At 41.9% G+C, this 15,417-nt stretch overlaps 1 protein-coding gene across 7 annotated transcripts in view; it reads right to left on the minus strand.

Moving 5' to 3' along the window:
* Hecw1 (HECT, C2 and WW domain containing E3 ubiquitin protein ligase 1) overlaps positions 1–15,417 on the minus strand; it is a 306,170-nt gene that overhangs the window by 223,730 nt on the left and 67,023 nt on the right. Inside the window, exon 2 of one of the 7 annotated variants that reach the window (XM_069998155.1) lies at positions 5,427–5,472. The exons of the other annotated variants lie outside the window; for them this stretch is intronic. The gene's annotated coding sequence lies outside the window, so the exon portion shown is untranslated. The remainder of the gene's footprint in view (positions 1–5,426; positions 5,473–15,417) is intronic. 7 annotated transcript variants of the gene reach the window in all.

Below are 15,417 nucleotides of genomic sequence, written 5' to 3' on the forward strand. Positions count from 1 at the left end.
AAGCACAAAGGAAAGGAAACTAATCTCCTTGACAATTTCATGTTTCTGGGGTTAAAGAGTTCTGAGCAAAGGCCCCTGGGTTCAAGGATGATTGACTGGCCCCCTCAAGACAGAGACTTCCGGAAGGATATAAAGTCTCATCTCCTGTGGAGATGGTTGTCAGGCTGGAGTTTCTTGTTTGCTCTCCCTAGGGAGGATCATTTTGTGTCCCAGAAGGGAGGAGGGCCAGATGTGTCATGAGCTCCTACATTCGCTCTGAGAATCATAATTTTAGGGTTTTTCTGCTGTGGCACAAACTCTTTCACACAGGAGGAAAAGTCAACTCCCATCATTCACCCGGTAGGGAATTGGGCATGGGGAAACAATGGTGAGATTGTTATTGTAATTATTCTCTTCTTGGATCCAGAAGCTTCATGAGTTCTGTTAGAATAACTAAATACATGTAGGTATAAAAAATGTCATAAACTGTGAGTTGGCTCAGATGAGATTCACTGTTATCCTCCTGAACCATGAGCCATGAACCATGATGCATTCTCCTGGATGCCCTTCTCATCTAGCTCACATGTTCCTGCCCACTGCCATGTGACCTGCTCTGCCACGTGACCTGCTCCTGTGTATGCTTGAACATAACTACCCTCCCCTCCATGGACTTCCAAAGCCAGCCACATAACCCAATATGCTTTGTCCACTTCCTACAAGAAGTTGCTAGGCAGGTGCTCTACCTCCGAGCCATGTTTCCAGCCCTCAAGCAACAAGTTTCAAGAGATCCTGAGTTTTCACCAGTCCTCTTGCTATGGTACCCTCTCCTCTGAGAGCAGTGTGCCCTAGTTCTCCACGGGGGTTGTGGGTTAGGCCTAGATGTAGCACGTCAGAGCCCCCACCCACAGAGTGCAGGGGGCTGCAGCAGACCCATAGCCTAACTGCAATGAGAATAGGAAATGGGCCTTTGATGTGAAAGCCATTGATTTCACAGGTTAGCCAGCAACTCAGACTAATTGACTCGTGCCCTCAACCTCCATTTCTACCACTGCTCAGGCAAGGTGGACAGAACTGTCCTGATTTGAATCTGATTTGAATCTGCAATGCTGTGCTTCACAGTGCCTAAGCCAACTAACTTTGAAGGAGACGCTTTGTGTTTCATGGGTCAAGGAGGCTGTGGTTTACATGTCGTCTTGGAAAGTAGCACCGAGAGGCATCTTTCTTCTCCCTGTGACCCATTCCAAGCACCTCCGTTCACCAAGTCCTCTACTTTCTCCTTCTGTGTTCGCTGCTGTCTTCCAGTGAAAGTACAAGCTCTTCCTTTATGAGCACTTCTCCCAGATAACGTCAACTCTGAGATCAAATTCCTCCCAGATGCTAGAATGTCAGGACTGATGTATGTGTCCTTCACTATGTTCCTCACATAGACTCCACTCTTGAGTGACAACAGAGAGCACAGGACTTACAGCATGCTGAAACTGCAGGTCTGTGCTCTTGGCAAGAATACATAGCTACTTTCCTTATTTTCCCTAAATTGTTTTGGAGGGATGCTTGAATTCAGGGCCTTGCACACTGTAGCTTGGATTTTTTAAATTTTTTATTGTAAAGATACTATACAGAGGGTTACAGTTACACAAGCAAGGTAATGAGTACACTTCCTATTGAGCATTGTTACCCCCTCCATTGTTTTCACCCTGCCATCCCTTCCCTCCCTACCTTCCCCAAGGTTCTTTTTTTTTAAATTGTGATTAAGTGATTACATAATTTCCCAAATTTCATAGTATTGTGGAATAATGATGCTCATTTAAAGTCACAAGTTCATTCTAACTTTCCTGGAGCAAATTGTCTATCACAGTCTATAACATATAACGGTGTACACATATACACCATACATGTGATCAGCAGCATGGGGATATTTAGTAGTGGTTCGACCAGATGAGCAGGAGTTCTTTGTTTCTTAAGTCCTGTTAATTTTGTCGTATCACCTAACATTTTGGATTTAGCATCCACTTATCAGGGAGACCATGTACCGTTGTCTCTTTGCTCTTGGCTTACCTCGCTCAACATGATTCCTTCTAGCTCCATCCATTTCCCTGCAAATGCCATTATTTTGCCACTTCTAATGGCTGCATAATATTCCATTGTGTATAGATACCACAATTTTTGGATCCATTCATCTGTGGTGGGGCATCTGGGTTGTTTCCATATCCTAGCTATTGTGAACAGTGTGTAGCTTGGATTTTTATCCAAGCCTGGAACCATACTTCCACTTTGACTTTTTGCTGGTTCATTAGAGATAAGAGTATCACAGACTTATTTTTCCTGCCTGAGCGCTCTTCAAACCAGGATCTTAAGCGTCTTCAACTCCTGAATAGCTAGAATTACACGTGTGAGCCACCAAAGTCTGGATGTGTCTGAATTTTTTTAAATTTAATTTAATTTTATTTGTGAGCATACTGTACAGAGGAGTTATAATTACATGGGCAGGATAATGGGTACATTGCTTACCAAGCATTGCAGCCTCCTCCTTTGTTTACCCTTCACATCCCTTCCCAGCCTCCCCCCTCCCCCCCAATCCAAGAGGGACATAAGTCTGCAGCTTCTCAGGTCTGCATTGCCTCATCAAATCACAGTATTGGGTCCTTAGAAGTCTATTTGGCTGACAGGCAGGGAGGTCCCCCTTAAGGCATAGACACAAATAAGATGTTACAGTTTAAAAGACTTAAACGGATGTTCCTGCAAGATTGGTGTTCTAGAATAAGAGCAGTTCCACATCAGAGCTTCTGTGGTGGGAGCAGAGGAAGACCTGTGGAGGGAGGTTACCATCTCAACCCTTGTTATCCAGAAGGTTAGGCAAGATTGCTCAGATTATGGCCAAGGGCTTAAAGGAGCTGAAAAGAAATAGGTCATGGCTTCATGTTCCCTAACTAGAATCTAATCGTTTCAGGGATCTTAAGGCAGAACTGGCCCAGTGACCCAAGTGAGATAACATGCCCTGGTACATCCACAGATGGATGATCCTGGTCATGCATCCAGTGGCTGACTCCTGGATGTATGCAAGGCCCAGAAGGACACTTTCAGATTTTTATTTTCCTAGACAGGTGGGGGAAAAGCAACATAACTACATTCAAAGGGCTGTGATGGGAGAGATGGATGCTTCCCAGTTTGTGGGTCAGATACTATAGTACAGGGAGGGAGAGAAAGCTAAAAGATGAGTTCACCTCTCATGCTGCCTGTTTCTGCCTTCTGGGATGACTTCTCTCTTTTTGGTGATACTGGGGATTTGAACTCAGAGCCTTGCGACTGCTAGGCTGGGACTTCCAGCCCTGTTATTTTGCTGGTTGTTTTTAGGATAGGGTCTGTCTGCTTGCCTAGGGACACTTACGCTGCTCTCTGCCTCCTCTTAGGCTTCCCAGTGTTTCTGGGATCACAAGCATGAAATGCCACATCTAATCTCCCATTCATGGAGAGAGTCTCAGGTCTGCATGGGCCGCCCTCACCCTGAGATCCTCCTGTTCTCATACAGCCTCCCAAGCAGCTGGGATTACCAGTGTCCACCACAAGTCCCCGATTGCCTCTTGGATCCTAAGCACATTATGTAACTTCTCCAAATGCTAGTTTTACTTGTAAGTAAAGACCACACGTACTCTGTATTGTCCTGGGCAGACTCAGGAGGGGAAGGCCTTAATAGTGGCTATAGACATATAGCATCTAGTGCCTCTAAAAGTTAGCCCAACTAACTACGTCTGAGTCTAGCTCTTCTCTACCAAAGAATCTCTGCCTAAACACTGCCCAGGTTGGGCTCATGCCTCTTAAAACATGTCACTGCTTTTGCACTTGGGTTTTTCCCATCAAGTCTGTTCAGTCGGTATCACTGTGTTTTTAACAGCCTACTCATAAAATGGCCTTGGTTATCAATGCTTCCCAAAGCACAGACAGTGGGCTCCGACACACTGCAGTATATTTCCCATAACTCTCCCCATAGGCCTGCTTCCTTACCATCTCCATAGAAACATATTGTCAAAGCTAATTGTTCTTAGGATAAGGCTAATCATTCAAGGTATGATATCCTGAATCCATTTTTGGAGCCTTGACACATTTGGTCCTGTGGTTTGGCAAGACCACTTTGTGCTCCAGATTGGTTAAGATGATCAGGATTGTCAAGGTGATAAAGAGCAATGGCCCTGCTGAGTTGCTGCTCTGAAACGGAAATCCAATCTGGGATCTAAATATACCTTACCTTGAACCTGCTGCCTTTGCGGTGTTATTTTTTTTTAGGTTAAAAATATAAGCAAACAACCAATTTTCCCCTGCAAAATGCTGAATGCTTCAAAGTCCTTCCTGACATAGACTTTATGGGGGCCACTTAGGTAGTTCCCCAACAAAAGGCAATACAAAACTTTTCCTCAAAAGGTGAGTAACTGTGACACATGGCAAATATGTAAGAGAGCAGCACAGAGAAACTCCACAAAAGCTGGAGATCATAGGGGGGGATGGGCAGGAAGAGAAATAGACTCTATGAGTGGGTGGAGACTGACAGGAAGGGCTTGGAGGGCAATGAGAAAGATTGAATACTGTGCAAGTAGACCATGTGCACCTATGAAAATGGAACAAGGAAGCCCATGGTGATATTATATTTGAGTGGGGATGGAAACATGGCGTAAGCATGCGTAGAGATATAATAACATCCCCCCGCCACACAATGCTATATAACTGATACAAGCCAATAAAAACCCATTAAAAACAAAAGATTCATTTTGAAGCTTATCTCAAACTTTGTTAGATTTTATGCAAGAAGCATAATCTATAAAATTTTAAAGGAAGGAGGGGGATGGGAAGGGATGTGAAGGGTAAACAAAGGAGGAGACTGCAATGCTTGATAAGAAATGTACTCATTATCTTGCCCATGTAATTGTAACCCCTCTGTACAGTATGTTCACAAAAAATAAAAATAAATTAAAAAAAAATTTTTAAAGGAACCTCATCAAAACCAATTTTTTTTGTGCTGGTCCTGGGACTTGAACTCAGAGTCTGGGTACTCTCCCGGAGCTTTTCTGCTCAAAGCTAGTGTTCTATTACTTAAGCCACAGCTCTACTGCTAGTGTTCTATTACTTAAGCCACAGCTCTACTTCTACCTTTTTGGTAGTTTATTAGAGACAAGAGCCTCACAGACTGTCCTGCCTAGGCTGGCTTCGAACTATGATCCTCAGATCTCAGCTTCAGATGCTAGGATTACAGGTATGCGCCACTGGTGCCCAGTGAAACCCAAAAATTTTTATTGATTTATTTTTATTACCTTTAAGTAATTGCACAAAGGGGTTTCAATTCAATATGTTATATTGTGAATATAATGAGTCTTAATCAATGTCACCCCTTCTATCATTCTGTCCCCCCAACCCCATTTCACATATGTACATTGAACAGTGTGACTGTTTTCATTACCTACCTACTCTTCCCATTCATCTGTCTTCCCTCCCCTTGACATCATCTCTCTGTAAAAAAAACAAACAAACATGTTTCACCTACCAAGTAGTCATTGTTAAGCTGTAAATTAGGGGTACTCACAGGGTGGGTGGAGTCAAAGGGAAGGGGAAGACAAATGAAAAGAAGGGAAATGCAGAGAAGAACCCAATGTATATCTTACAAAATGAAGATGAATGAGGGAAGGAGGAGGAGATGAATGAGAGGAGGGGTAGGTAGGGGCAGGGTTTAGTGTGAATGGTGAAAAGGATGGCACTAATCAGGATATGTTATATTCATAAACTGCTTTGTTAAATGACAACTCCCTTGTACAACTTCTTAAAGATAAGAAAGAAAGAAAAAAATGTTGTAAGTTAATTGTTCAAAGGAGCTACACCCTGGCGATCCTCCTCTGTGTATACCACACTTTAGTTAACATGTTTGTGTATACATACTTATGAGCTGGTATGTGTTCATATAATCTTTTCCTTTGCAAAATGCTAAGCTTGAAAAGGATGACAAAATACAGTACAGATGAAGAACATACCTGGAAGCCATTGAAGTCATTTAGCAAATGATAAGTTCGAGTAGAAAACAGACAAAAGGGCATGGGTAGAGAACTAGAGGAAATTCGAATGGCAAGTGAAAAGATGCTCAAGTCATGTGCAATTAGAAAAATGAAAGTTAAAACTACAAAGAATTATCGCTAAATTGTTCCAAGAATAATGAGCAAAAATCTTCATGTGAAGATGTTCAGAAATCATTCATCCAACTGTGGGGATATAAAATGCTCCAACTACTCTGGAAAACAATTTAGCATTTCTTTTTTTTTTAGGTAAGTTTTTTCTATTGTGAAAATACCGTACAGAGGTGTTACAATTACAAGAGCAAGGTAATAAGTACATTTCTTATCAAGCATTGTTGCCTCCTCCTTTGTTTTCCCCTTCCCATCCCTACCTTCCCATATCCACAACTATACTTCCCACCCCCTCCCGCCAAAGTGGTAAAGTTCATTTTTCGACATAACATCTTGTACATCTCATTGTTGCAATGGGTCCACCTGTATCCCTATTTAAACAATTTTTCCCCTTCCCCTCCCCAAATTATACCAACATCAAATACAGTGATGAGACTAAGCACACCACCAGCAATTCAGCTTTGTCTGGAATAGGAACAATTAAAACAACCCCCTTTCCTGATACCAGGCAGTGCCTTGTCTGCACCCTTCCCCCTGTGCACCCTGAAAGCCTCAGGCCGTGGCCCTCCCAACCCTAAGGTAAGAATTACTTCCTTTGGAAAGTTCATTTCTCTCCAGCCCTACAAGGATCACAAGTTGGTGGCCATGCTTATTTGAGACACCGTCACACTTAGGCCAAATCTGAGTGCAGACCTGGAGCCAGTTAATTAGCTGGTCAGTGACCAAAAAGAGTTCTTCTCCTGAGGATACTGGAAGATGTGAGTGGTTAGGATTAGGGCTGTGAGGTCAAAGGTCATGGAGAAGCAACGGAATATATATAGCTCAGAAAGATAAGAGAGAGGCATAGCCCTTGCTAATTGATGAGTGAGTCTATCTGTTGTATAATTGTACAGTCCTCTTCTTTCTCTACCCTTCCCACATTTTAGAATTTAAATCAGCTTAAGTAGGTTTGTCTTGACATACCTTCTTTCCAGGGTACCTCAATCCATTTACAAATAGAAACAAGCCACAGTGTCTCTCATTAATTTGATATAGACGTTCAACTATCACCCAACATATACCCTATTTAAAAGAACTCATGCATTTAAAGTAGAGAGATGCATGTTTCTTATCCCTTATCTCATTCACAGGGAGAGACTTCATTAGCTGAAGCCAGAAGTGTATTTTTCATTGCAAAGACTCAATTATAAGTCACATAGTGGGTTTAGGAACAAATTTCAAGCATAAATTGTCAGTGAAACAAAATGAGGAGAGCTGACAAAGGTAAGGAAGTTTGTAAAAATTCTTCTAGTGCACTTTAAATGGGTTTTTATTAGGTGAGGTCCAATTTGCTTGCATAATTGGTATTAAGCTGATATTATTAACATGTGCTCCTGGTTAAAGGACACAACACACATGGAAGCATGTGGCAGGATAAATAGTAGCTACTAAATAGTTCAATAAATCACTCTGCCATGGCCTTGGATTTTGTTGTTGTTAGACAACAGGGAGACTAGTTAGACTGAGAAGGACTAAGAGCAATTAGCATCTGTGTTCGTCAACTTTCTGTCACTATGACAAATATTAGAAACAATAACCTTATAAAGAACCTTATTTTGGGCCGGGTGCCCGTGGCTCACGCCTGTAATCCTAGCTACTCAGGAGGCTGAGATCTGAGGATCTCAGTTCAAAGCCAGCCTGGGCAGGAAAAGTCCGTGACACTCTTATCTCCACTAAACCACTCAGAAAACTGGACGTGGCACTGTGGCTCAAGTGGTAGAGTGCTGGCCTTGAGCTGAAGAGCTGAGGGACAGCACTCAGGCCCAGAGTTCAAGCCCCATGACCAACAAAACAAAAACACACCTTATTTTGGTTTCAAGTTTTAGAGAGTTCATCCCAGGGCCTGTGATGACACATTGTGGCAGGATTATTTGGTGGACTCAACTTGCTCACCTTATTACCAGGAAGCAGAAAAGAGCATTGAGAATGGTAGTACACTCCTGTAATCCCAGCTATTTGGGAAGCAAAGACAGGAGGACCTTAGTTCAAGGCCAGCCTGGACAATGTTAACCCAAGGCCCTATCTTAAAAACAAATTCATAAAAGCAAAAAGAATGGAGCACATGGCTCAAGTGATCACAGTACTTGCCTAACATGCATGAAATTCTGGATTCAATCCCCAGTACCACCAGAGAGAGAAGGACAGGGTGACAGTGAGACCCCATAATTCCCTTGATGGCATACCCCCAGGGGCCTAAGGACCTGCTAGGTTCCATTTCTTAATGTTTCCATCACCCCCTATGAGCACCAAGCTGGGACCAAGGCTTTACCACGGGGCCTTTGGAGGACACTCAAGATCCAAGGTGCCAGATGCCAGGGGCTCAGGCCTGTAATCCTAGCTGCCTGGGAGGTAGAGAACCGGAGGGCTGTGGTTATAAAAGGACTCCATCCTAATCCAGTGCAGGACACAAAAACATGTGCGTGTCATCCCAAGTTACATGGACACTGAGATTGGGAGGCTGAGATTTGGAGGATGGCCCTGCCAGGCCAGGCTTGGCAGAAAAGTCCACAAGGTTGTGTTCTGTCTAGGGAAGCCAGATGCAGTGGTGTACACCTGTAGTCCCAGGACAACGGAAAACCTGAAAGTACATAGACTGTGACTCAGGTGTATGCCAGGGTGGGAAGCAAGATGCTATGTGAAAGAATGGAGGTTGGGCTCAGCGGTATCCATCTGGCGTAGCAAGTAAGAGGCCCTGAGCCAGCCCTGGTAGGAAAGTCTGTGAGACTCTTATCTCCAATTAAAAATCACAGAAAAATCCAGAAGTGGTGCTGTGGCTCAAGTGGTAGAGCACTAGCCTTGAGCAAAAGGAGCTCAGGGATAGTGCCCAGGTCCCAAGTTCATGCCTCAGGACTGGCAAAAAAAAAGAAAAAGAATGCCAAGCCGGGTAGTGCACACCTGTACACCTGTAATCTCTGTAATCTCAGTATTCAGGAGGCCAGGGGGAGAGGGGTCATAGCCCAAGTCTAACTCCAGCAAAAGGACAAGACCTGATTTAAATACCCATGCACACACACACACACACACACACACACACACACACACACACACACACACACACACACACACACACACACACACACATACACACACCCCAAAACAAAACCAACCCAAACCAATAACTAGAAAACAAATGACTGGAGATACAGCTCAAGTGGTAGAGCACTTGTGTAGCAAACAGGAGACCTTGAGTTCCATTCACAGTATCACCATTAAACAAATAGGGTATAGACAACATTTTCTAACAGTTAAACTTGCACAGATATTAATAAGTTAAAGTCTGGAAATAAATTAGCTCATTTAAAACTATGAACTCAAATCTCTCTTTGGTTAAAAGGGCTTTTAAAATTGCAGTTGTAAGCTGTGTAGAAATTAATAACAGCCACACACCCATAGCTCACACCTGCAATCATCTACTTAGGAGGCTGAGATCTGCGAATCAAAAACTAGCCTAGGCAGAAAAAATCTGTGAGATCCTATCTCCAGTAAACCAGCAAAATGCCAGACTTGGAGGCATGGTTCAAGTGGTAGAACACCAACCATGGGTAAGAAAGTTGACCTCAAGCTCCAGTTTGGGCACAAAGAACAAAGAAGAAATCATTGGCAGAGAGAATGTTATGAATGACATCTCAATAGAACTATAGATGGAAAACCCATACCACTAAATAGGGTGGCACCCTAGCCAGCACATGCCGCTTTTGACTACCTGCTGGTTCAAACATGGAAACTCTTCTGTCTGGATTGGTAAACAGCGCTGTATGCAGCCTCTCCCCTGGGCTGCAGGCATGACTCCCTCCCAGCCCTCCTGAGCTGCGGCCCCTTAGAGGCTCAGCAAGCACAGCCAGGGCTCTGCAGCAGTCTCCCCCCTCTTCAGAATGCGTACACAGCTGAACAGCTTAATTGTTTATATTGCTAACTGGGAAAAATGTAAACATGGGACCTGGGAAATCTTTCGATTTCTTAAAATTAGGAAGATAATTGCAAAACAAAGCAAAGAGAGCAGGAAGAGTAATGAATAAGCTCCTTTAATACAAGGCAATCTCTCCTGGCCCATCCTCTTATTCCTATCCTGGAATGATCCAAGCTGCCCTTGCCAACAGCCCCTCTATGAATCTCTTCTCAAGTTACCTGTCCTGAGCTTACTGATGCTCTGCAATACCAACCATCATAATATGCAAATAATGGTGAAATGGAGGTGGTCAGGTGGTAGGATTATAATCTTGAATTGACTAGCTATTTTTTGCTAGAGAGATGGTAATGGGAAGGTAGAGAGGGAGAGAGAGAGGGAGAGGATTTACACACATGCCTGAGAAACTATGCCACATATATCATTCCAAAAATTTATCTAAATATATTCAAATATGTTATTATTTCCAGAATGAGTTATTTATATTTATTACCCCAGTGGTCAATTAAAAAAAATCTTTAAGCCACGTGCTGGTAGCTTACGCCTATAATCCTAGCTACTCAGGAGGCTGAGAGCTGAGGATCACAGTTCAAAGTTAGAACGGGTAGAAAAGTTCCCCAGGAGACTTATCTCTAATTAACCACTCAAAAACCAGAGGAGCTTGGCTCAAAGTGGTAGAGAACTAGCCTTGAGCAGAAAAGCCTAGGAACAGCTCCCAGGCCCTGAATTCCAGCCCCACAACTAACAAAAAATAGAAATGAAATGAAATGAAGCTCTTTGCCCATCAGCCATAACTTCCTTATCACAGATATTACTTTATTACTTTTTTACATACACAAGCATATACACATTCAAAAAAGAAGAAAAGAAAATGTACCTGCAAACTGAAAAGAACTAGAAAAATCAGAGAAAAACCTCTATGAAAAATGAGAAAAGCATGTAACTGCTATGAGTGTGTGCACGCACACATATTTATGAAAAAATAGAAAAGGAAATCAAGAGAACAAAAACAAACAGCATTAGTATTAAAGGAAGAATAACAATCATCAGCAGGAAAAGCAGCTTTTTCTTCTTCCCTCTCTTCTCCTTCCTTCCTTCCCTCCACTCTTCCCTCCTTCCCTCCCTCCGTTCCTTCTGGTTGTTTGCTGGTACTGGGGTTTGCACTCAGGGACTCTCTTGCTAGCTCTGCAGGCACTTTATTGTCTCAGCGACGACTTCATTCCTTTTTGCTTTTGTAATTTGCAGTTTTGCCTAGGCTAGCCTTAAACTGTGATCCTCTTACCTATGATGTCACATAGCTGGGATTACAGCCTTGTGTTGCTATACCCAACCACAGGAAATTGCATTCAAAGAATTAAATTTAAAGTATGTTCATAACATTTCCATACTTTTTCTCATTGCATTGATATTCCCATTCTAGTTCCATAACATAATTTCATCCTAATATATACGTTTATGATGTCCACTCTTTATTAATTATGTCATATTTCTCTGCAACACAAATGTCCGTAGATTTAAATTTTAAAATGGTGAATGGACTCAGTCAATGTACACTCATACAAGTATAATTAGGAAGTGTCATGTGACAGGTGGGGGGAGGGAGGTGGTGTCAAAAAGGAGGGACAGGGGACAATGATGGGAGGAAGGGTAACATTGATCAAGATTCTGAATTCATATAACTTGACATGTTGAGTTGAAATCCCTTCCCTCAACTATTTAAAGATAATTTTTAAATGATTTTAAAAGGTCTTAACACTAGCTCTAGTGTTAAACTATTTCTTCCAGATTGGCTAGTTAATTAGCATTTATGTTAAAATGGTTATTAGTAGACTATAATTAATCCAGACAAAAGAAGTATAAATGTTATTTTTCTAAAAGTCATTTATGACACTGTTTTCAGAGCTACAAGTCAATAAATCAATTCATTGGGCCTGTTTCAGGTTCTGAAAGTAAAGGTTTGGAACACATCTGGAGTGAGAAAAGATGTGAGTTGGCTCTGGAGTAGCTTACTTTCTGAGAATGATGCGGGGAATGTTCACCAGGAGTGGCCAGGCGATTGCAATCACACCTGCTACTCTTTCTTCAAGAGACACATTGATTAACTTATGAAAACATAGGGGAAATAGCTATATTTCTACCTTCATGCATTTACCATCACAATACTTTGATAAATTGATTTTATAGTAACTCAAGCTTTTAGTGTATTTTAGTGACAATCTCATAGCTACAGATTTAATTATTCTATGTATGGAAAATACATATTACATAACAAATAGCAAAGCCATTTTATCAAATCAATTAGCTAAATCAGATTTTTTTGTCCTGGTGAGAAAAAAACTTTGGTTTCAGTTTTAAGCCCAAGTGTGCATTTCAAAGACCATTAAAAAATATGACTAGGAGTCAAGTCGAAAATGCTATTTGCAAGATAAATTACTGTAGTAAAATTGCAATGATGATCTAATGTGTTTATCCATTTTAAAGTACATTATACACACAAGATAATAAGTCATTCTCATCACTTAATTCGGTCCAGCTAAAATTGCTAGCCGAATGCAGGGCAGAGTAATAACCTTGGAATTCATTTTGCAATTGTGGACACACTGTTGGGTATTGATGAACAATTAAATCAGTCTTGTGGTTGAAGCCTGAAATGACTTCAATCATTTTGTAAGTCATAATTATTGCAATTTTAATAGACTTTTAAAAAGAAAGAATAATATATTTCTAGAAATAGCCACTCTAACAGCTAGCTCATAATTTTGTTTTGTGTTGCTAGTAGGAAAAATATTAAATTTTTATAAGAAGATAGATTACAAAGAAAGAGCTTATGATCTGATTTGATAAGCTAGATATTGATGACTTTAATAACACACTTCTAATCAGAGAGAAATTGATTTACAATTTTGTGTATTTTGTGCTGAAGCCTTGACAATCCTGCACGTTTTGAGAAGCATCATGATTATGTTTACAAGAATAGCTGGAAACAAACAACAACAACAAAAGAAAAACTACTATCCTCTTTGAAAGGGCTGTTCTTTCAGTCAAGGAATGAACACTGAGGAACAGGTGTGAAGAGCACCCGATTTTACATGGTAGGTGTGTGGGGAATAGATGTCAGTGTTTCTTACTAGAGTTTTATTTGTCTGACTCTTCAGGAAATCTCCCTTAAGAGCTCCTTTCTCAGTGGCCAATGAAGGGTGGAGATGCAGTAAGGGGAAACCTTCTTTACTCTATAGAGCTCAGTTGCTACCCAATATGCAGGCAAAGCATCCCTAACAGTGACTCAGCTCCACGTCTTCACAGAAATAGGCAAGACCAGAACAGAGGGGAACTTTCAAGGGTCCATGATATCTTGACTTATTATTTACCAAAAGGTTTTCTCTTTGTTGGATGCTTTTGAAGTATTACACCCTTGTGGATAATGCACCAGGGAGATGCAGGAGATGCTTCTCTTTGGAGAAGTGTTATTAAGAATATGGATTTATTCTAGCAGGTAAATTTCAGAAAAAAATACACGAGGGCTGAGGGGTTAAGAACAGAAGTCCATTCCATATCCATGTTTGTTTGTTTGTTTGTTTTTTGCTTTTATTTTGTCAGTAGTGGTTTTTGAACTCCTGGGCTAAGAGCCGTCCCTGAGCTCTTCAGCTCAAGGTGAGTACTTTACCACTTGAGCCACAGCACCACTTACTGGTTTTCTGGTGGTTAATTGGAGATAAGACTCTCACGGACTTTCCTTGCCTGGGCTGGCTTTGAACCATGATCCTCAGACCACAGCCTCCTGAGTAGTTAGCTTGGATAACAGGCATGAGCCACCACAGCATCCGGGACTCAATATCCATATTTGAGAATCCTCTAGGAAGACTTTCTCTCCAGGGGTGCTGGCAGCATGTGAGAGGAAGACTGCTTCTAGGGGAGATGGGGTGAGTTCACCAAACATCCATTTCAATCTCCATACATCCCAAGACCATGCCATGGTGCCAGAGACAGTGCAGTCACAAATAAATCAGTCTGTTCACTCACAGAAGAAAAGGATGTCATGCAGATTAAAAGGAGGAACTTGAAAGCCAAAAGCAGAGCCAAGTTTACTGCACGTGCACATGCACCCCCCCCCCATCATTGATTGATTCATTGATTGATTACCAGTACGGGGGCTTGAACTCAAGGCCTGGAAGCTGTGTCTGAGCTTTTTCCTTCAAGGCTGGAGCTCTCCCACTTGAGTCACAGTTCTACTTCTGGGCTTTTGGTGGTTAATAAGAGATAAAAGTCCTTTGGATTTTCCTGCCCAGGCTGGAATTGAACTGTGATCCTCAGATCTCAGCCTCCTGAGCAGCTAGGATTAAAGACATGAATCACTGGTGCCCAATGACTCTATCTTTGTGATAACTGATTAGATGGTTGGCTTTGGATGACAACAGGCATATTAGTTTCTATGAAACTTCTTCAGTTAAGAGATTCATTGAGTTTCAAGTTCTCCCAAAGAAGGTAAAGAAGGCAGTGTGACAAGTGGCAGGGTCCTTTGGCTGTTACTTTGCATGAACCCCACAGAAGTCTGGCTCCAAGCAGGCAAGGAAGCTGCAGGTCTCATAAAAGAAAACCTCAAGACACAGATAATTTCAGACCTTGGCCAACCCTATTCAAGTTCTTGGAACAGAATCCAAAGTCTAAAGATATGGTTCTGTGCATTAAAGTCTCCCTACCCTCTGACATAGCCCATCCATCACCTTAAATGGAGACATAGCAGAACTGTGCATGCCAGATAACCTAGTGTCAGAACACTAGTACCTGGCCCTTCTCCATGACTCTATTAATTATCCCTTCACGTTTCTGGAACTCCCAACCCCTCACTTTATTTCAGCTCCTTTTTGTCAAGATTCAAATGTGTTTCCTCCTCTCCCACATTCTCCTCAATTGAATAACCTACTTCTCTTCTCTTCTCACAGACTGTGATTTATATTCCTCGTTTCCCTCTTCTATATCCCCTTGAAATCCTACCCAGGGCTTTAACTCAGGACCTTGTTTTCTTGCTTGGCTTGTTTGCCCATGGATAGCACTCTATCACTTGAGCAACGCCAGATTCTCCAAACCTTAGACTCCTGAGTAGCTAAGATTACAGGCACGAGCCACAGGCACCTGTCCTGGAAGAAAAATATTGATGGGAGGCCCAGCAACTTAGAAAAAATGTAAGATGGTTAATATTTAAAGGATGATAATCTAGAAGTTTCCAAATGTGAGGAACAATGCAGGCAACACAGCAAACCCCAGCCATAATAAATATAAACACCATTTTGCATATCAGAACACAAGAAGCAGACTACTTTAAAAATTATCAGAAGGAAA

This window comes from Dipodomys merriami, unplaced genomic scaffold (genome assembly GCF_024711535.1).
Source record: "Dipodomys merriami isolate MVZ:Mamm:240054 unplaced genomic scaffold, mDipMer1.0.p SCAF_104, whole genome shotgun sequence".
In the NCBI taxonomy this organism is placed as follows: domain Eukaryota; kingdom Metazoa; phylum Chordata; class Mammalia; order Rodentia; family Heteromyidae; genus Dipodomys; species Dipodomys merriami.